Here is a 23,660-nt window from a genome sequence, read left to right as displayed (position 1 = left end):
CATTTCCACTGGATGCTTTTCTTCTGCCTACATATAAGCTCATTCCTACACCGAAAATATTAACAGAAACAAAATAAGATTTACATCAATCCTGACACTCCTCTTAAGCGATCTTGAAATTTTCTTCCTTCATTCAGTCTCTAAATAGTATAAAATTCTTCACCAAGTACTATATATCAATGTTCTTTGTTATCAGGATTCCCTTCCTATCACCACATTGAAACTATTCTTTCTTGACCCTTCTGTATTATTTGGTACTGTTAACCATCGCCTCCTTCAGGAAATTGTCTTATCTCTAGGCTCTGTCTGGGTTCATCTCCAATCTCTGTGACATGTTTTCCACATGTCCCTTTTACAGGATTACCTTCTCCTAGCCTTCAGCATTACTTAAGCATCTGTATTTGGTCTTTTACTTACTTCACTTGCTTCTTATGTTAGCCACCAGCCACATGTGAGTATTAAATTTAAATTTCATTAAATAAAATGAAAGTAGCCAGTCACAAAAGACTACAAATTGTGGTTCCCTTTATATGGAATGTCCAAATAGGCAAAACCATGGAGACAGAAAGATTAGTGCCTGCCTAGGGCTGTGTGGAAGGTGGGAAATCTGGAGTGACTGCACGAGTATCAGCTTTTTTGTTGGGGCAATGAAAATGTTCTGAAATTGATTGTTGTAATGGCTGCACAACTCTGTGGATGCAGTAAAAACCATTGTGTTGTACAGTTTTAACGGATGAATTGTATAGTATGTGAATTATATCTCAAAAAAGCTGTTAATAAAAAAAATTAAATTAACAGTTCAGTTCCGCCAACACACTAGCTACATGTTAAGCATTCAATAGCCACAAGTGGCTACAGTCTGCCACGTGAGAGAGTCCAGATGGGGAACATTTCCATCTCCACAGACAGTTGTATTGTACAGGGCTAGTAGACTGGACTTGGTAAATTGTACTTTTCCTTTTATTCTTCCTACTACGTGGCATCTGAAGAATGTGAGGCAATTAATAAGTGGTTGTAAGATGTTAATAAATCACTCAAATGATTGCGTCCGTATAATAGAGTAGAGGTTAAAATGGATGGATCTCAAGCAAAACACTATAAGAGGGTTTTATTCTATTTACATTTTTGCTTGATTTGGAAATTAATGCCACTAAGATATTACATAAACTATTTTAAATGTTTATATTCCCTTATTCACCAGGCAAAAGCAAAATTAGTGTTATACATAATGCATCAGTGTTTCTCAAACTACAGAAAGGGAATGTGCAACAAAGCTGTGAGTGAGGGACACAGATTCTGAGCAGAGATGTCTCAACAAACCATTGATAATTATGAAGTTACACAAGTTGTTTGCTTGCTTTTTTGTCGGGGAAGCGTGAGTTGGGGAGTAGAGAAGTAATGTGAAGTAACAACGTGTGTTGCCAAGGATAACATGAAGAAAGATTTTCAAAATTTTGGATCAGTGACACATTCAACAAATTTATGTTTTCGGGGGTGTTCATTTCCTTTTAATTAATAAAGAAATGCCTGCTTCTTCCTTCAGCCTGAACCATGAGATGAAATATACATTTTACCAATATAAATTTTTTTTTAATTTTGAGCAGAGATAACTAGCTAATGATCATAAGAAAGTACATACTGAATAACAGCTCAGCCACCAGAATATAATTAGACTAAGGCTCTCCAAACAGATTTGTTGAGATGAAGGTAAGATTATGCACTCTTTAAACAATTACTTGTCCCTGTTATTATTGCTACAGTGTTTATTTAATAAATATATTTAAATACGAATTTTTTAAGTACCACATTTTGCTGTAAACTAAATGTTTTTATCCACACCCCCACCCCAAATTCATATGTTGAAATCCTAACCCTCAATGTGAAGGTATCAGGAGCAAGAACACACCCTTCTCTGAACCAGGAAGTGGGCCCTCACCAGACATTAAACCTGCTGTACCTTGATCTTAGACTTCCCAGCCTTGAGAACTGCAAGGAATAGACGTCTGCAGTTTTAGCCACTCAGTCTATGATATTCTGTTATAGCATCCCAAATGGACTAAGAAATTGGTGCTGAGAAGTGGGGAACTGCTGTAACAAATACCTAAAAAAGGGGCAGCAGCTTTAGCACTGGGCGATGGATAACGCCTGGAAGGGTTTTGAAATGCATGTTAGAAAAAGTCCACTGCTGTCATTGGATCCACAGGGGCAATTCTGTTGAAAGCTCAGAAAGAAAAGAGAGTTGTAGCGTAAGCCTCAATCTTCTCAGAGAATACCTAAGTAATCTTGAACAGCATGTTGGTAGAAATATAGGTGGTAAAAGTCATTTTGATGAGGTCACAGATAGAAGTGAAGAACATGTGACTGGAAACTGAAGGAAAGGTGTTCTATCCTTGTTACAAAGTGGCAGAAAACTTAGCTGAATTGTGTTCATGTTCTAGTGTTTTGTGGAAAGTAGAACTTGTAAGTGATGAAATTAAGCTATTTCTAAGCAAAATGTTTAAGGTGCGACTTGGCTTCTCCTGACTAAAGAACAATGTGAAAAAAAGAGAAACAACTTAAAGACAAGCAAAAAGGAAGCAGAAATTAAAGACCTGGAATATTCTCAGCTTATCCATATTATAAAAAATGAGAAAGCATGGTCAGAAAAAAAACCCAAAAAAACACCAAGAGTACATCAAAGTGACCGTGTGATAAGGAGATGTCCTTCAGTAGGTGAATGGGTAAATGCACTATTATACATCCAGAAAATGGAATATTATTTAGTGCTAAAAAGAAATAAGATATCAAGCCATGAAAAGACATGAAAGAACTTTAGATGCAAACTATTAAGAAGCCAATCTGAAAAGGCGACATCCTGTGTGATTCCCAACTGTATGACAATCTGGAAAAGGCAAAACTATGGACACAGCAAAAAGATATCAGTGGTTATCAGAGGCTGAGGGGAGGCAGAGATGAGCAGGCAGAGCACAGAGGACTTTCACGGCAGTGAAAATGCTCTGTATGATACTATAATGGTGGATAAATGTCATTATACATTTGTCCAAGTCCACAGAATGGACACCACCAAGTGTGAACCCTAAGGTAAACTATGAATTTGGGGTGATTATCATATGTCAATGTAGGTATATCAATTGTACATGTGGAGTCAGTGCATGTGTAGGGGAGGAAGTATATGGAAAAATCTCTATGCCTACTGTTCAATTTAGAATTTAAAACTGCTCTAAAAAATTAATTTTAAAAAAAGGAGAGTGAGACGCATCTTTGTGGTGATAACACTGTTCTGTATCTCAGTCATGTCAGTGCCAGCTTCCTGGTTTTGATACTGTACTGTAGTTTTCCAAGATGTTACCAATGGGGCAAACTGGATAAAGGGTAACACAGGCACCGTGTCTATTCTTTCTTAAATATACACGTGAATCTATAATTATCTCAAAAGTGTTCTTCGTTAATTTTTTTTAAAAGATGGTGGTATATTAGATTAGGGCCCTGACAAAAGAGATGGAAGAAAACAGAGTCAAGAAATATTCAGGTGGTAGAATCTACTAATCTGGTAATCAAATGGTCAGTAATGAGATGAATACAATGGTTGAGAGTTGAAGGCTGGAGAGGAAGCTGTCATGGAGGATGTTTAGGATTCTGAGGAGCTTCTGAGATACTCCAGTGGAAATTTCAAATGAGTAGAACTTGGGAGACCAGATGAAACTTTGAACTGTAGCTCACACTTGGGAGTCATTTGCTTGTAATCTGTAACTGAAAGTATCACATAGATGAAATCATTTAGAAGGAGAGTTCAGACGGCAGAGTAGGTTTAAAAAAGCGGGAAGCCAAGGGATAATGTGAAGGCCACCCCCATCTGAAGTCCAGGCAGAAAAGGAGCTAGCCAGGGAATAGGATGAGGATTGGAGAATGCCCACAGGGTGGTCTTTCATTACCCTGGCAAAGGCTGTTCTGGTGTCAGAATGTGGACAGAATGCAGTATGAAATGGATCGAGAATGAAGCTGGACAGTTACAGAGATGGAGAGAGCATGTGCAAACATCTGTCTGAGACGTTTGGCTGCAAAGGGGAGGAATGAGCACAAGCCTCAGAACACAGGATGAGCACAGACGCAGAGGCAGGTCCCCATGATGGTTTGGTGATGGGAAGCTGAGAACGTTCTGACGGGTGCTTCTACTTTTTTCTGAACTAAGGGGTGAAGTCATCAGCTGAGTGTAGGGTTGGCAGACAGGAGACTGGAAGACTTAAAAGAGCAGATACGTTCTGATGTACCACTGAAGAGAATGGGAGAGCAGAGTGACCAGATAAACATAATTGGAAGGCTGAAGTGTTGAGAGCCACACTGAGTGACTTTCTCCATCGTCTCTCAATTACATACATAGAATAAATTAATATTTGCATTCACCAGGGTTCTTTCAGATGGATATGACAAAGAGATAACAGGTGTAGCAAAATAAGAAAACTAGCTAGAATATTATTCGGCAATGAGCCGTGGACTGTCTGGGTATGGGAAAAGGTGGTGACAAGAAGAGGAGGTTATGGATAGCTCAAAGGGAGAAGTATCAGTGGACGAGAAATCCTGATGAAGTCAGAGAACAGCCATCATGGAAGTAGGGACTCAATAAATACCATTGTTATTAAATAGTTACTAGCAGACTGGGTCCTACATAAAAGGAACATTCTAGTGCATTCCATGCCCTTAGATCTTGATTCCTGGGCCCTTATCCACTCTACAAACCACTTCTCTCTCCTCCTCATCCTCATTCCCTTGGTGGCCTCACTCTCCATACCAGGCAAGATAAGTGGCAACGTGCTATGCACACACACTTCTAGTAGGGTTTCCATCCCAGGGAGAACTCAAGTCAAAAGCATCAAACTGGGCTGCAAACACTCATGGATGGGATGTTTCTCTTGTAAAGAATTTAAGCCTTGGGAGGAAAGAAACAATTGTTTCTGCATGGAATGATGAGGCAGCAAGTGTCTGTAGTTTGAAAAGGACAGCCCAAAACCAAGCCTTGCGTCATAGGAGACCAGATTTTATTACCCCTGAGGAAAAAAACACTTCTCACTGTGAGCTCTGCTTATTCAAGGGTGACAAGTTGCACTGGTAGGAAGACCACACAGAAATTGCCTGGTTTTCCTCACATTCTAGTCATGATAAACCTCCTCTCCTGGGGGAGAAAGGTGTTTTTCTGACTGAGAAAATGTTGATGGGTCAAGGGATTAGATGTCCCAAGGAAACTGCACAACTTATGAGCAAACTGGAAGACACTTAAAGACAAGAGGGCACTGGGGTTCAGAGTTCAGTTCCTGTACTTAGTGCAGTTTCAGATGTAAAATGTGACCACACTTGAGAGACTTAAGGGTAGAGATGTAAGATACACTGAGCAGACGTGAAGGCAGAGAAATAAGAGGATGAGTCTGCAAATCCTATTGCCCTTGGAAGTTTCTATTGATTCCCAGATACTCTGCTTTCTGAGCTTCCAGCCGTGTCAACCTGCCCTGACGGTGTCTTCATTATTGAGCTGACTAAAGATAAAACTACAGAAGGACCTTCAGTGGTTCTTTATCAACTTAGTATATTATCAGATGACCAAAAGGGAAAAGGGAATTTCCTGTGTCACCCTCCCAAACTACCATATTGATGCATCAATATTTTCTCTGGTCTAAAAAAAGTTTTAAAAAAGTACATACAGTTGGTAGTGTGTCTACTTCAAAAACAAGAGCACAAACTTCCAACCCTCCTGGAGCTACTTGATTTTTGACAAGATTTTCTTCCACAAAAGGTAACCATGGCTAAAATGACTTCATCATCCGCTGGAAAAAGACATTCCATGAAGTTTAACTCACTGTCATGAGAATGTTTTCTGGAATGTCAAGCAGTTACTGACTCTGGGTCTGTGCTGGCACATTGTGACAAATATAGAGCACTGGCTCCGACCACTCACAGCTCAGCTCACCTTCTGGTGCTGGAGCTGGCGGCGCCAGATGGCAGCAAGGCACAAACTGCTTCTAGCACAAGAACAGTGTCATCTCTGGGACAGAACTGTGCAACAAGTGATAAAGGAGCCCGCAAGCCCCTGATTTCCCCTGCTACCTACTTGATTTGTCTATACATGTTTTTCCATAGGATGTAATTAAGCCAGTGTGAAGACCCATTTCTAAATACAAGCCCTTGCCCCGAATTCTAGAATAGACTTGAAAGCCATACTGGGTACAGATTTCGTGCCACGTCAGATTCAGGTCAGGATTTTCCCATTCCATGGGAAGCCTGAAAGTTCAAAAATATTCTCGAGGTCCTTCAAACCAATTAAATCCCATTTCAAGTCAAACATATTTAGGATTTCCAATCACTCAGTTTCTGATACTAAGTATGGAGGCAAGGGCAAGAAAGAAAGTGGAAACTGTCCTATTTCTCATATTCCTCACAAGTTATCAGTGGATATTATTTTTCCTATGAAAGAAATCCTTTGTGAGGAAAGCCTGCTGTTATTCTAGAAGGCAGCCATCGTGTATCTTGGACATAATGTAAAATGGCACATGGAGTTATCTTTTTCTGGAAGATATGGGTTAGAAACTGGTTTTGATGATTCTGAATTGACTGTGTTTTAGAGAATCTTAAGCCATATTATTTGGAACAGCCTGCCAAAAGCACCTACTATTTAATGGAAAGTAACCAAACTCTGGACAAGCATCCATACTGATTTTTCAGGAGGACTTCAAGGTTTCCAAATGGCAAATGTTGCTATGTAACTCTGGCACTCTGTCTTGAAGCATCTAGGATCAGCCTTAGTAGTCTTTCCAGCAAACACCCCAGATAATTGAACATTAACTGGAAGTAAAATTTATTTTTTATCCAAATATAAAATGGGTTTATGAGCAGAGGATTGGAATCTAAAGTATATATTCTCAAAACATCTTTGGGCTTGGCCCAAAGATCATGGGAGGAACTAATGGCTACTCAACATATGCAATGAACAATAAGTGCTCATGGTAAGACCCTGCTAACTCACAGGAGCAAGTGGAATGTTGTCCTCAGGGGATAACCAAGGATCTAAACGAAGTCAACTCTAGGGTCAGAAAAAGCTCAGGGGAAGGCTCCATCCTAAATAATTACAGACATGTCTAACTAAGGACAGTGATGGGAAAGGTGGTAGGCTGCAAGCAGCTGGTAGAACCTTGATGAGATTGCCATATTCCAGGGTCCGAATCCATTCTTTGAAGGATTCATTCCCTCTCCTGGGTGATCAGGACCTGAGAGCCTTAACGCAGGCCATGTAACCTGCATGTGAAATTAAGATAGATACCAGAATGATGGATTGCTACTGTATAGTGAGAAATAACGATATTAGAAGCCAGAATTCTTGAAGACTAAGTGATCGATGAATTCTCTCCCCAGGTAACTAAAAATCAGAAGGCAAAATTAACAGAATTGAGCATGAAGTAATTATTTCTTGCCTCGAGTCCTCATGAAACTGGAAACTGAGTGAAGCCTGAATCTGTCACTGGAAAGGCCAGTAGATCTTTCTGTGTGTGGCTACAAGAAGCAGGACAAAGTGAGCCCAGCTTGTTCAGCAGAGGGAGCCACGCTGAACTGTTAGAGGACCGAGGTCTCAAAATGTACCTCAACTATTTCCACTTCGTGAAGGACTCACAAGAGAAAACAATATGCACTCTGAATATTATTCTGTACATTCCTGTATCAATCACTGGTGACCCAGAAGAGTTGGACTCACTCACATGGGCATGTACACCACAACTGAGGTCATGGGAGTGTTATGCAAGGTTCTTTTGCATCAAAATTTAGACCAACTAGGAAGCTGTCCCATCCAAAGTAACTTAACATCAGAGCCACTAGAAGCATTCTTCCAAAACAACCTGAAAAACATTTTCAGTAAGTTCTTTCAGTAGGTCAAAAGGTGAAAAAGGCAATCATTCTTTTCTCATCTCCGTAACAACTTAAGAAAAGATATTTCGTATTTCTATGACCCTTGCCAACGTTAATAGGTCATATTAGCTAAAAGATCAAGGGTAACAGGAGATTGTTTTATTTTAGAGTGTATTTATCTATCTGAATAATTGTTATATTTTAGCTCCCCTGGGATCCATGTTCTGTTAATAAAGGTAGAAATTGTTTAAGAATTTTTACACATAGTAGAATGTGTTGGAAATAATTTATCATTGCCTGTCTCCTCAAACACTAAAATTCTTCATCCCAATTACATTAAATATGTTTAATTTACATTCCACCCCAAGCCCCATAAAGAGACAGCTCCGTACATGGTGTGACTGACCATCCCTCATCCCTGATTGACTAGAAGACTGTGGTTACTGCTCCCAAACCAGCCAATGGATTCAGCAAGCAGGAATCAATTACATCAGCTTGAGAATTCAGAGGCCCTGTGAAGGTGGGGCTGGAATGACCATATTAGGCTTAAGTAAGTGAGTAAGAAAGCCTCAGAAAAACTAAAACTGACACAGAAGAGCAGACTACACAAAAGAAAGAGACAGGGACTGAGCAGCTGCCGCGTGCCTGACGGCATCCTGCTTCTCCGAAATGGAACTGTACTTCTGCTTCTGCAAAGTCTCCTTAGCCTTACAATTGCCTCCCCTTATCCACCCCAACCCCTGTTTATCAGAGTTAGTCTGACTGCATTTCTGTTTGTTAGAACGGAAAAGATTTAACCCTAGATTTCCTGAACTGTGCTATATGATGAGAATTCAGGGTCAGTATATAACTGGCGTTCCCTTGCATAGTGGACTTTGGGGGAGCAGTGGGCAAGAAGGCTGGGCCTATATCCTATGGACTAACGTTTGCTTCGCACAGGGCCTAACATATAGAAGGACCTTACATTTGTTTAAAAATGGTTTTTTACTAAAGATTTTAATCCAGCGTTTCCCAAATTAGTTCCCTAAAACACTGTTCCATAAAGTGTTAATAACAATCTTCTGTCTCTTTTTCTTTCTTAGCACCATACACAAACCTTTTCTTTTACTCACTCAAATAACTTAGAGAAATGTAAGTTCAACAGCTTTTTTTCACTCTACTTTTCAAAACCCTTAATGTGCTGGTGAATTTATGAATCTCCAAAAGGGACCTAGAATTTTCAAAAAGGAGTTGCCCAAATTAGTTTGATCATGAAACACTTTTTGGTGAGAATAACAGTTAATTTCTCCCAAGAGTGTTTCACAGAAAAATCTGAAAGGGGGCTGAGCAAACTATCGACCTGTACAGGAGTAAGAACCCTGCTGACATCCAGAAGAATCTACAGATGTGAACATTCATTTTCTTCAGTGTTGCACAAATTTGCTGATTTATTTAAAGTTTGATTTAATATTATCCCCTGAAGAATAAACTATGCTTGCAATTTTATACAGGTCCCTAAATGAAGGCTTTGGCTAAATGCCAAGAGAATGCTGATTTATTTTACTTTAATCCATATTTTCTATCCAATAAAGCTCAGTTCTTTTGAAATATGATAGCTAATTGTTTAGAGATGGGTGGTTTTTAAAAACTGATCATGAAATCTTGCTCATTAGGCATTCTGAGCAGAGAATCATGTTTGCAAAGACCAAATAGTTTAAGTTCTTCGGAGACTTCTCGCCACATGTTGTTAAATTGATATTCAGGTTTTAATTACCTACCTATATATAAAATAAACTCTTCTGCTCTCAGATAGTTGTCCATCTCTGCTTCCAGCCCCATCAATCATTCGTTCCTCCCTTCCATGCCTGGATGGCTTCCCTTCAGCATCTCACCAAAACTACTCTCAAATGACATCTTACTCACAGTATATTTTCTCAGAGTCCTCACCATTTTTGATCTCCTTGCCCTCTCCTCTTTTGCCCTGGAGAGGAACTATGCAATCTCTCTCCCCTCCCACTCTGTGGGATGTCCTGGGCTTTTCTCCTCAGCCAGTGTCTCTTTCTTCTGCTTCTCCCTCAGCTCAGTGACCTCACTGACTCCCCTAGGACTCTGGGTACCTAATTAGTTCACTAAGTACTTTCTCAAGGGATAGAATTCATCTCCCTCTAACAGATCTCCCACCACAAAGAGACTGACCGCTGGGATTATAATGATAACTGTCCTTTACTAAACCGTTACTATACGTGCCTGACTCTATGCTAAAATCATTTCATGAAATTACGTTATCAGAACAACCATAAGATGCAGGTAGTATTATACAGTTACTGTAGAGGAAACTGAAGCACTGAAAGATAAGCAACTTCCTCGAGCTATTAATTAGCAAAGCCTCCCTGGATCTCAGGTGCTACTGCTTTTCTGATTTTTAATCTACTACCCCAGTCCTTGGATGTCTATCTGATGTTTACCTTTCTGGTTCAGCCTGACATCCTTAGATAATTACTACCTGAACATAACCAAGATCATAACATCCTTTATAAATGGTGTATAGGTCCATTTAGGAAATTTCACAAGGGTCAGCCTCTGCCAGCAGGACCCCAGCATCAGCCTCCCCTAATCTTTTCTTTCAGCTCTTTGCGAACGTCACACGTATGTGCGCTGAAGGTCACTCTGTAGGGCCCTGATGCCAGCTCTCCTATGTAATAAAAGCTTCAATACTGTCTGAATCCAGTTGTCATTTCTCATCCCTAAATGTTCTGTCTTGGAGACAAGAGACCAGGATCCTGCTACTAACTTACTATATGGCCTTAGGCAATCACTTCAACTTGTCAAGTCACAGCTCCCTCACTTATAAGTTTAGGGTGTTGGACTGGCCCCTTCCAGCTATTAAACTCTGTGATTTTTAAGATCAAACATGAAACCCTGATAGGAGGATTGTAATAAAACTGTGAAAAAGAAAGAAAATGGCCTGGTCTAGAAGATCTTGCTTATTTTATTATGAGTGTTTGGGGCTATTTTATATATGTTTACATGTACTTAGAGACATTTAAAATGAGGACATTTTATAAGGTAAGAAACAAGAAAGCCCTCACACACATGATATTTAAAATGTGGCTCCAGAGTTCACAACACCCTCATCATGTATAAATAGAACATAGCATTTACAGCCACTTACTCTGCAATATATTTCTTTTGGCTGAGAGGTAATGTTCAACTACATGAGTTTCTGAAAACACTGACCTTTGTTCTTTATGCTGCTAAGTAAAGTAATGCTATTTTGTAAAGACATAGTGTCCTGAGGCACTCAATCTAATTATTACTGTGGCTTTTGCAAATAATTATAATGGCCCCATTCATTGAGCACTCACTGTTGGGTCTGACTCTATGGTTGGTAATTTACATACATAATCTCATTCTTACAACAAGCCTGCAAACTATGTATTATTATCCCACTGTACTCATAAGAAAAAAATCAGGTTTCCGAGAACACAGTAGCTTAACTGAACACCGTTAAGTAAGAAACCAAGACGAGAACCCAAGTCTGCTGGGCTCTGCTCTGCCATTCTTCTCAAGGTAACTTAAATCTGCTTCTTGCTATTTAAATAATAATAGTAGTAAAAATTTATTGAAACCTTATTATGTAATAACCCTTGCAAGCCTCCCAGCAACCTTTTCAGCTAGACACTAGTATTATCTCCATTTTATAGGTACGGAAACTGAAGCATAGAGAAGTTAAGTAATTTGTCCAGAGTTACACAGTTTAAAAAGATCGGTGTTCTCAAACGCCTTCCTGCGAAACACCCACAGTGCAGGAGACGCTCTGAGGGGAAAGTACTCATTTCTTGGCAAGTTTCACAAATTGACATGTAGGATGATTAGACTGACAGGGCAACTATTACAGGGTCTCAAAACATGAAATTCTGCCATCTCTACTATTTCTCCACACATCCACACACATATCACGTATGTATGAAAATAAATTACCTTCCAGGCTTGCACATATGCCCACTTTCCCGTCACCATTTCAACTGCTTTAGTTCCCAACACGATGGTTCCTTTCTTTATGAACACTACAGAGGCAAGTTTCTCTGCCAAAGATGATGATAATAATGATGGTGATATATTTTAAATTATTTAATCCTCCACTATTTCTACCATTTGACACACCATCCCACCATGGCAGGGCATACTTTAAAATTTAAATGCCAAAATAATTTATGAGGGATAATGTAATCTAATCACCCAAGATGTGTTTTTTCTTATTGAAAACTGAGTACAAATAGTCTGTTATCAGCCCAAAGAGAGACACATAATCAATATTTTGTCAAAGAAATGTGAAAAACTTCAAAATAAGGAGCAGAAATAACATATGACCAGTTGTAAACTATGTTTTAAATATCATAAAATTTATGATAAACCTTAATTCCAAATAAACTCCTTGATGTTGTAAACATACACTGTGCTAGAGTGTTTAAATATATATACCCAGAATCAAATTCTCCATTGCAACATTAATTTTCCATTACCTTTTCAATAGTATCCTATGAAAACATACACATACAGAAGATGGATACTTTATGACAGCTACACATTGGAGCCAGTGTAATGAGGTTTATGTCAGTATTTCCATTTACGCTACTTTTTTTCAGTAGGTTAATGACTGGACCATAAAAATGCAATTAAGTGAAATCTGGCATGTGTGTTCTTAGAAACTAACATTTTTAAAAAGTGAAAAGAAAATAAAAGTAACTGTTGGCCATTTGGAAGAAGATTTTTTTCAATTATTTTGAAGAGCAAGTACTGTAAAGAAACCTTAAACAAAAGCTTTTAGCAATTAGATTCGCAGACACAGTAAACAATCTCATCGTTACCACGGGAAAGGGGGTGGGAAGGGATAAATTTGGGAGTCTGAGATTTGCAAGTGTTAACCACTATATATAAAAATAGATAAAAAATAAAACAAAGTCCTTCTGTATAGCACAGGGAACTATATTCAAAATCTTGTAATAACCTTTAATGAAAAAGAACATGAAAACAAATATATGTATATATATACATATACATGCATGACTGGGACATTATGCTGTACATCAGAAATTGACACATTGTACACTGTAACTGAATACTTCAATAAAAATAAAATAAAATAAAATAAATTTATAAGTATATTTGAAAGTCTGTTGCCAAATAAATTTAGTCCTATCTTTTTCTATAAAATAATCTGTTTTCAGACACTTTGACCTGCACTTTCTTTCCAGATATGACATGCATCAGAGGAAACAAGAATATTTTTCTACAGGCCCTAATCACAGCATTCAGGAGTCTAGGTATTCCCAGAAGGGTAGTATGCCAAAGAGTAATAATGGAATTAAATGTGAAATGATACGCCACTTAAAATTTTATCTCTGATAACTGTTGACAGAGGTGGAAACATGGGCCAGGTGTCAGAGACATATAGGTTACAATGTCAGCTCTGTTGCTTGCTACTTGGTGTGACCCAGGCAAGGTATGCAACCTCTCTGTGCCCCCAGGCATCCAACTTTTAATCTGATGATAACAGTACCCAACTCAAAGGCTCCATTCATTCAAAAAATTGAGCACCTACTGGGTGCTACTGGGGCAAAAAACTGCAAACTAGACTCTGTGGAATTGGCTTTATTTAAACACAATATAAGGTATTCTTAAATCATGGAAATTTCTCAAAATAAAGTACTAGTGATTCTTAGCAATTATATGTTTTACAGAGGATTCCTTTCATACTGGTTAGTTCTTTAAGATGGCAGGGATGAAGAGTAATGAACCATCTCAAATCTTACTGGTTATCTGGCTACCACAGAACATCTGCTTCCTGTAAATGAGATAATTTAGCAAATCTTCCCAAAGCACCTGATGTTTAATTTAACTAATATTCACTGAGCATCTACTTTATTTAAGGAAAGTACCAAAGATCATATTCAGTATAGACTGACTGGAGTGTGTTGAAGAGGCTAATAAGTCCAAGTGTTGGATTTTGATGTGAAGAGAAAAGAATGCATTCTAGGTGAAAGAAAAAAAAAATATGCTAATACAGCATAGAAAATAGCCAGGAATATGTTTAGTTGTCACAAAGGATTCAAAGATAGTGAAAAAGGATTCCGATCAAGAAGGTATAGGGCAAATCGTAAAAGCCCAAGAAACCATTCATACACAATTCAATGAAAGATGTGTTGAAAGTTTTCTCAAACATTTAAATGATTAAATGAGATAATAGAGATGGCAACTTTTAACACAGTCACATCTTAACCACTAAAAAAAAAAAAACTAGCAAATGAACAACATATTTATTAAAAATTTAATTACACCTCATTTTTAATACTAACATAGTACTGCATAAACAAAGAACCATGCAACATATCTCTACCCCACCTTGCTCCCACCATATTGCATGTATATTATAAATGTAAAACTAATTTAGAAGCATTTAAATCGATTTTAATTGCATTCCACAGACTTCCAGGAATCAAAAGAAAAGGTACAAACTGTTCCTCAGGTCACCGAGACCTGGTCTTGATAAAGGAATGAATAACACAAGTGGTAGCTATTGAAATTCAAATGTCAGATACGAGGTCACCAAAATATCAATATTTGAATATCTAAGGAGAGAGCTGGGGCAAGATTAGGGGCAGCTCAAGGCTGAAAGAACAGAGCCCTTCTCTAACAACTGTCCAGAAGGACCTGCCATTTTCTGTGGATAAGTCACAGCTCAGGGCTAGCGTACAGTCTTAAGGATGGTGACAACTACCAGCCTTGGAGAATTCTCAAGGAAGCATTTCCTGACCTCCTTAAAAAACAGGAGAGTATGAGATTTGCAGATACTAACTACTATATACAAAATAGGTAAACAACAAACAACAAGTTTCTACTGGATAGCACAGGGAACTATATTCAATACCTTGACAGTACCTTGTAGTAACCTATAATGGAAAAGAATATGAAAAGGAATATATGTATGTTCATGTATGACTGAAACATTATGTTGTACACCAGAAATTGACACAACATTGTAAACTGACTATACTTTAATTTAAAAAAAATTTTTTTTTTACAGCAGGGTCATACCTACTGTTTGGCTCAGCACCACATCTCCAGTGCCTGGCACATGATAAATAATCAGTAAATATTTATTGAAAGGGCAAATGACAAAACAAATCAACAGGCACATAAAATTAGGGCCAGTCATCCTTCCAGACTGGAAGGAAGGTGGAATGGTGAGCCAGGATTCCCTAAAGTATCCTGGAGCCTGGTCTGGTCAGGACAAGGGGTAAACTGGCACTTGCCCTAGGACACTCAATGCAAATGTTGACAATGCTAGAGGTGAGGCAGTGGGGAGAAAACAAAGGAAAAGAGAAGCAACGGGTCTCCAGGAATTTGACAGTAAAAAGGAAAATTCAGAAAATTTGATGAAAGTGGAAAGTAAATGCTAGAGAAATTCCCAGAGCTGCAAAGAACAGCTGCTAAAGATCTCTGAAGGGTGCCAGACGTTTCAAGTGGGTTAGCAAGCAGCCCGTATGACAGCTCTCTAGCTGGCTGGGCAAGGTGGGCATTGCAGATTCAAGGATATGGGGAGGTAGAGAAGGGGTCCCCATGAGAAAGCCCAGGGTGGGAACATGAATAAACAGATTTGGTAAGAACATAAGCTAAATAAAGGAAATACTGAAAATACAGTTGGAAAAATGGGTTGGAGCCTTTAACAGCGTCTAGGTTAAGGAAGCTAGATTCTCATTGATAAACCTTACAGAGCCTCTCTAAGTTCGTGAATAGGAGAGAGACCTGATCAAAATCCTGCTTCCAGGTTAAAGAGACTATGTATTCGAAGGAAAAAAGGGGGAGGTGGGGGAAGGTATGGCTTGTATAATGGTCCAGGCAAGTGAAAATGAGAGAGTGAGGTAGGGTTGTGTCCACGGAAATGGTGTTGCAAATCATAGCAGCACAAAGAGATCCTAAAAGAGTCCTCCCACGGTGGTGAGACTTCAAATGAAATGTGCAGGCGTAGTCTTCATAAAAAGCGACTGACACAATCTGAGCCGACTCCTGCCTGCTTCTGTACCTCCGTTTCCCATCATCACCCTCAAGAAACATGGAGCAGCAATACACTTCACGTGCCCTACCCACGTAACCTCACAGAGTGCTGTTTCTTGTCATCAGAATGTCCTTTCCCTGCCCTCTCCATTCATCAACTCTTTCTCATGTTTCAAAATTCACCTCAGCATCTGATTTCCCTAAAGTTCTCTGATTTCCTTGCAGTCCACAAGCCCCCACAGCAGCCTTTCATATCTCTACTGTGGTACCTGCTGCACATTAAGTGTCGATTCAGCTTTTCTGTTCTCCCTGGTTAGGAGCACAAGCTCCTGTTTCTGCAATTCACAGCTACATAACATCCCTGGGCCTCTTCTGCAAAATGCAGCTAGAATCTACCTCCTAGGACTACTGCAAGAAGTACGTGAAACAATAAATGGAAACATTAATACAGTGCCTGGTATGGAAGAAGCAATGAATAATAGGACAGTTTCATGAACTCTCCTTGTGCATTGCAGATTAAACAATGAAGCAGAACAGGCTACTTGTCCAAAGTGACCATCAAAGTCAATGACTAGACAGACTTTCTACTGAGATCTCGGTCTTTCAACCCCTTTCCTTCCAGATATGCCTCTTGGCAGCAGACCTCCTCAACAGTGGACCCAGACTGTAAATTCACAAAGAGATATCCAAGATATCCAAGCTCTTGAATCAATTCCTCCTTTCCTCCCACAGATACCTGACAAGAAAAAAATGTAAAGAGAGAGCTACCCAAAGTACAAACTAAACTTAGTATATCTTTGTGCTTAGAAAAAAAAAAATCAGGGGAAAGTAGCTTTTTACTGACTAATAATTAAAACTCTCCTCCCTTTCCTTCTAATTCAAGCCAAAATTATATTTTCCCTTTCTGTAATAAATTAAATGATTCATGAGTATACTGGGGATTCTGTCTAGGCTTAGAGTTGGCTAGCAATATACAAAAGTGGATGTGGTTAATTAAGTAAATGAAAAAAAATTAAATTCCTGCTATTAGATCTCTCTTTGCATGAGTTTTTATACCTTTGTCATCAGCCAAAGAAATTCAATCAACAAAACCCATGAAGAACTATCCATTTACAATATCCATTTGCAATACGTAAACATGAACTTTCCCTTTTGTTCCATGCAACAGGAGCTCACCACTCCATAAATGAGCACATTCCTTTAAGATTCTCTGCATCTCATTACACCAAAAAATGTAGTTAATATACGTTTCACTGATGTTCTTCTTTAAAATTACACCTCTTGCCCTAATAACTTCCAAATATATTTACAGCACTCTATGGTAGGCAGGAAGTAAGGCAAAGAATAAAGCATCATTTCAGGACTCTGGCAAATTTTAAAATTCTGGTTAGAAAAGTTTATGGGATCTGACGCTTAATAAGGCATTCTAATTTCTTTTCACTATCCCAGAATTAAGTTGTCCAACACTCAGAGAACAAATGGAAGAATGTCACTTTCTCCATTTTACAAATGAGAAAACTAAAAAAGACGATGCTTCTTGGTAGCTGACAGATTATACAAGTAACATGGTCACTGCCTACCCAGATCACGTCTCACTTACTATAATCTACCTGCCTATCACCCCTGCCCCCTAAGTGGCCTAGTCCTCTGCCACGGGATCCCCCTCTTACCACAGTTGGTGGGAGTTAGGCAATGGCACCTGACCAGGGACAGCTCATCCGGAGGCCAGCCAGTGGCCCATGCCTGACCAAAACTTTGAGCTGGTTATTCTCCCAAATACTTGATATTGGGAAAAGGAGAGTGTGAGCCATTTAAGAAGCTAGTAGTGAAAATATGCTATGAAAGTGTGTCAGGGACACAGCAAGGCAACAATATATGCACCCCCAAATAAGAGAGGGACAAGAACAATACTGAGTAGCTGGTGAGGAAGCCAAGCAGTGGAGACCACAGTGTCATCCAAGGAGAAGCAGAGGGACCAGTTCCCAGCGAAGACAAAGTTCCGGAGATTTCCAAACTGTGAATCCTTACAACAAACCTTTCTTCAGCTCTCTGCCTGCAGTCAGAAACACAGTGACTTCTGATATACTGTCTACTGGATAATTAGTACAGCTATTCCAGAATTAAGGAAAAAAAACCTATCTCACAGGAATGTAAAATTCAAAACCATAACAAAAAGGAAGATTTCTCCTGTTTAAACATCAAAATATGTTTACAAATTTAGGGTTATACTGACAAAAAAAAAATTTGTCTTAAACCAGCTGACATCACATGAAGCTTGAGGCTCATATGAAATATATGATGCTTTTCCATTTAAGAATGCATAAATAAAGATGAAATGATACTCATAAGGTATTATATCCTACAAAGGGAAACACTATGCTGTACACTGGAAACTGACACAACATTGTAAACTGACTATACTTCAATTTTTAAAAAATGGTTAAATAAAGGAACTCTCAAAACCCAATAGTAAATAAATAAATCACATAATCTAATGAGAAAATTGGCAAAAGACAAGAGATATTAAAGATCTACATATGGCAAATAAGCATATGAAAAGATGTTTAACATCACTAGTGACTACAGAAATGCAAATTAACACCACCATGGGCGATCTCTACATATTCGTCAGAATGGCTAAAATTTTTAAATGGTGCAAGCACCAAGTGCTGGTAAGGAAACACGGATTCTAGATCATTCATATGTTGACTGTGGAAATGCAAAATGATACAGTCACTCTAGAAAATAGTTTGGCCGTTTCTTACAAAACTAGGCATGCAACTACCACACAACCTGACAACTGCACTCCTGGACGTTTATCCCCGAGAAATGAACACTTAGGTTCACAAAGAAACCTGTCAGTGAATGTTCTCTTAGCAGCTTTATTCATAATAACTGAAAACTAGAAACAACTCAGATGTCCTTCAATAGGTGAATAGTTAAAAAAAAAATTGTGGTATACTCACACCATGGAATACTACTCAGAAACAAAAAGGAATAAAGTATAAATCGATGTAATAACTTGAAAGAAATCACTAAGGGATTATGCATAATGAAAAAAGCCAATTCTGAAAGTCACATACCATATGGTTCTATTTATATAACATTCCTGAAATTATTAGAGCAGGTAGATAGCTAGATATGAACAGAGAAAGTGGGGACGCAGGCAAATTGTCAGGAACTGGAAAAAAAAAAAAAAAAAAAAAAAAGGAGACAGGCAGGGGCCCAATGCAGGAAACCATACATCATGTAAACAACAGGGGTCCCTGGGCAGACAAAGAAAAGCAGGAACCTCTGGACTGACAGGAAATCACACATTTTGGGGGGACAAGTGTTCTGGAGGCAGGCAAAGAGAGGTGAGAAAACAAGAATCTCCAGTGTCCAAATGTAACCTTTGGCTCATTATGCCCTCATTGCAATAAAATTAGCCTTGCAGATTAGAAGTACCCATCATGCACCGAGGACATGACACTTGTGATCCAGACTAAATAAGGACCAAAATCTCTCCTCCCCTCAGGAAGGTGGATTTGGGATGAAAATCAGGGGATATGGCCCCAAATACTTCCCTCTAATGAATATTCCTCCTATTCATTTTTACACCCTATGCAACCAACCTGCCAAAGAAACTCAGGGCTGCTGCCCACCTAAGCCAGCCTACTCTCCCCTTGAGAAAGTACTATCTATCACTTAATAAAGACCCACTCTACTTTCTTAACCTCGATGTCTCACCTCTGAATTCTCTCTGCAACAAGAGAAAAACCTAATCACTGGCAACAAAATGACAAAATGAAGATCAAAAAATAATCATCATAAAAAATAGATGATACAAAATTGTATTTTAGAAATATATTTTATACCCAGAAAACTCAAAGGACCCTAAAAATAAAGATCCCACAATGCAAAGTTAATTTGATAAGGTGACTGGATATGTGCAAAACGAACATTGTATATCTAGCAAACACCACTCAGATATTAAAATAGAAAAAAAGCTATTCACAGAAGGAAAAAACTATGTAGTTATAAAATTTTACTCTAAAATACAAAATAAAATTTGAACAAGTAGATAGGAAAATTATGTCCTTGGAAAGAAAGATTTTATGCCAAAATACTATAAATGTGTATCCTCCAAAAAGTATATTCTTTGAAAATAATCTACTTGAATTATAACCATTTTGAATTAGGTTAAAATTATTTTAATATTCATACAGAACGATAAATGTCTAAGACAAGAAAAAGTATGAAAACAATTATAAGTTGTTATAACCATCTACTAAAACTTACAAAAATATCACCTTAATTGAACAAAAATACACAAATAAATTAGTGGAATGGAAGAGAATCAGTAGTAGTTCTCATTATATACAAGAAGTTAATATGACAGCGATAGAATTTTAATTTAGTAAGAAAAATCTATTTATTCAAAATGCTGTCAAAACTAGCTTTCCATCTGTAAGCAAATTAAGTTGCACATTACTTCCCATCATATAAAGAAACACATTACATATGGAGTAAGGATACAATTGTAACAATTAAAATAGAATAAAATTTAGGAAAATAAATTATTGGGGAGAACTTTGAATCAAAGCCTTTTTAATCAAACACAGAAAACCCGAAAGTTCTAGAAGAGAAACCGGAAACATTTGACTATATAAGACATAGTCAAGAATGAAAAATGGATTGGAAAAATATTATTAACTTAAAAAGAGTTTCTACACATTGAAAAGGAAAATATAAAAGAAAACAAAAAATACATGAATAGGAAAAGAAAATATCCAATAAACATACACAAAGAGAGTCAAACTCAGTAAGGGTCAGAGGACTAACTATTCAAACAGCATTGTTATTCAATTTCTCACCCATAAGGTTAGCAAAAATTTTAAAGACTGATAACATCCACTATTAGAGAAAATTAGAGGCAGAACAAGAGCATCTTCATATTCTGTTGGCAAAAATGTGAATCACTTCTTCATTCCCTTAGTGACGGCAATCCCCTTCCTGATAATCTGATAGATATAACAGCCAGTGCTTACTCATATATAAAAGAATGTTTATTGCAGCATTTATTATAGTGGCAAAGAATGGAAACAATACACTGTCCATCAACAGGGGAATAAATCATGTTACCTCCAAGCCATGAGCTATTATTCAACAATTGCAAAGAATGTCTTGGAAAGAGAAATTTCCATGATGTACCAGAGAAGTGATAATAGTTTTTCTTTACATTTATCAATAAAATAAAGAGGACTGTAATTCACTTCTGTGACTAACATTTATTTGATTACTAATGACATTGAAAGGCTTTTTCATGTTATTAGTCATTTGTATTTTCTTTTTTATGAATTATCTCTTAATGTTGTTCACCTATTAGAATTTTCATATATTCCTTGTTGGTTTGCAAAAAGTCTTTATACATAAGGACTCCCTGATCATCAAATCATGTTATAAATATCTTTATTTGTCATATATTAGTGTATATGGAGCGAGCGTTCTCACATACCGATGTTATACAGTTTTAAACAGTTAAATCTATCAATAATTTAATTTGCCCTTGTATTGGACTTAAAATGTACAGTGCCACCCAAAGTACATATAAATATTTTACCATATTTTTTCAAGTAACCATAAAGTTTTTTATTTTTTTACGTGTAAATCTTTAATCCATCTGGAGTTTATTTTGGTGGATGAAGTGAGTTAGGAATCTGACTCTCCCATTGAAGTAGGGTTTTTGCCTGAAACAGCAGGCAGGAGCCCCAGGAAGGAGGCAGACATAGCCAAGGCGTATTTTTGAGGGGAAGCCAGGGAGAAAAGAAACTAGCTATGGAAAGCTGGCTCACAGCACAGCAGTTTCCCCACGTACAGAGAATAAAGCAAGCAGAGAGGAAATTTCCCTGCTTGGATGTCCCATATCTCCAACTTCTTCCAGACTGCTGGATCACTAATATAAATTTACCCACCATTCAACTGCAGATATTAAGGAGGGATCCTTACATCTTACAAGAGAATACTGACAAAACCCAAAAAGAATCCACCCATGCTATTTATTGGCAAATACAAGGTCAGAATAAATCTTTTTCATTTAAGAATGCATAAAGATGAAATGATACTCATAAAGATATTATATCTTACAAAGGGAAATAAGTACAGAATGTAAGAGGTAAAGAGCACATTTTAATGTAACTTTGGCGAAAAAACGCAGGTAAATTTTAGAAGGCATTTATTTATGCTCTCAAGGAAATTAAAGAAAATGTTCTGGACTCTCTGAACAAAAGGAATAAAGATGAGCTATGAAAGAACATTTATACCAAAAAAAAGAAAACTGATAGACTCACTAAAAGAATGTAGGGAGGAGGTAGAGAATGCCTTAATAGAATTTAAAATTGCACTAAAATTTGTAAAGGTCAGACTCTAAACTGCATAAAATCTAGTAAGTCATGTGGAGGACAAATTTATAAACCTAACCAAGAATGAAGAAGAAAAAGATAAAAATATTTAAATGGTCAAAAATGATAAAAATTAAGGAAGATAAAAAATGGTAATTCAACATATAAATTTAAAAGAAGAAACCTAAACAAATAATACAAAAGCATCTAATACAGCAATGAAAACTTCCCTTAAAAGATAAGTTGTTATTTTTATTTTTTAATCTTAGGGAGTCAGACTTAGGTGGAAAGGGCGACTGGTTTCTGATGTGATAGTCATGAGGACTCTGGACAACTAGAAGAATCTCTGATCTAACATGAGATTTTGTGGGTTGAGAACACTATAAAAGAATGGTCAAAGATGAAACCCTAATGGTGCCCTCTGACTTCCACTTTTGAACAAGAAATTATTTACATCATATTTGCCATCAGCAATGCCCAACCAGAGGAAGAGCATTTGAGCTCCTGGGCAGGGCTAGGAAAAGTGGATGAGGCTGGGGGGAAAGGGGCGGGAAGAATGCCCTGCCATGTATTGTCCATGACACTCGATACATTTCCTTCTATAAATGCGTGATTCACTGGCTTATGTCAGTGGGTTAGAGAGACCTGAGGTGAGCCATTATGCCCAGCCTATTTTCCTTTAGCTAAATCAGAGGTTTCCTATAACAAATAAAATTACTAAGCTGAATAAAAATCTAAATCTGCTAACCCAAAATCTTCACCCTCCATAGGATACAACTAATTAAACCTAGATAAATCCTGATAAATATTTTAATAGTCCTAAAAATGAATTTTTTAAAACAGAAGATTGGCCTAGATCACTTCTTCACAATATTACAAATGGAGTGAAATACATAGTTTTCTAGAGGGGAAAAGCTGATTTTCAGGAATTCTATATCCAAACAAACTGTTGCTCACTTTTTAAGACAACAGAAATATATCATCAGATATATAAGGGCTTATAAAATACACCATCCATTGTATGCTGGACGAAAAGTAAATTGTTCGTAGGCATATTTAAGTTATGGAGAGGTTAAGAAAAACACTCATGAATATGCAAATAGTGTTATGAAAGAAATGGGAATGAATATTGCCACCACTTAATCTCAGAATTATATTCAAATAGCTGCTAAAATATAAATGTAAAAGACAGAATAAAATAGTATAATAATAACTGAAATAAAAGATAGATGAGTTAAAAATAACAATTTAAGTAGTAACTGAGATCAAATAACAAAATATGCAAACAAAAATCTGGAAGTTGTGGAGTAAAGAAAGTAAAAGGGTGCACATTCCTGCAACTCACATCAAGGGAGAAAATCA

At 37.6% G+C, this 23,660-nt stretch overlaps 1 protein-coding gene across 25 annotated transcripts in view; it reads right to left on the bottom strand.

Moving 5' to 3' along the window:
• The window catches only part of SUGCT (succinyl-CoA:glutarate-CoA transferase), a 622,687-nt gene that overhangs the window by 432,934 nt on the left and 166,093 nt on the right, over positions 1-23,660 (bottom strand). The window lies entirely within an intron of this gene.

The sequence above is a fragment of the Camelus bactrianus genome, chromosome 7 (assembly GCF_048773025.1).
Source record: "Camelus bactrianus isolate YW-2024 breed Bactrian camel chromosome 7, ASM4877302v1, whole genome shotgun sequence".
In the NCBI taxonomy this organism is placed as follows: Eukaryota; Metazoa; Chordata; class Mammalia; order Artiodactyla; family Camelidae; genus Camelus; species Camelus bactrianus.
Note: the sequence above shows the minus strand (reverse complement) of the source record. Positions and strands in the feature narration are given on the sequence as shown.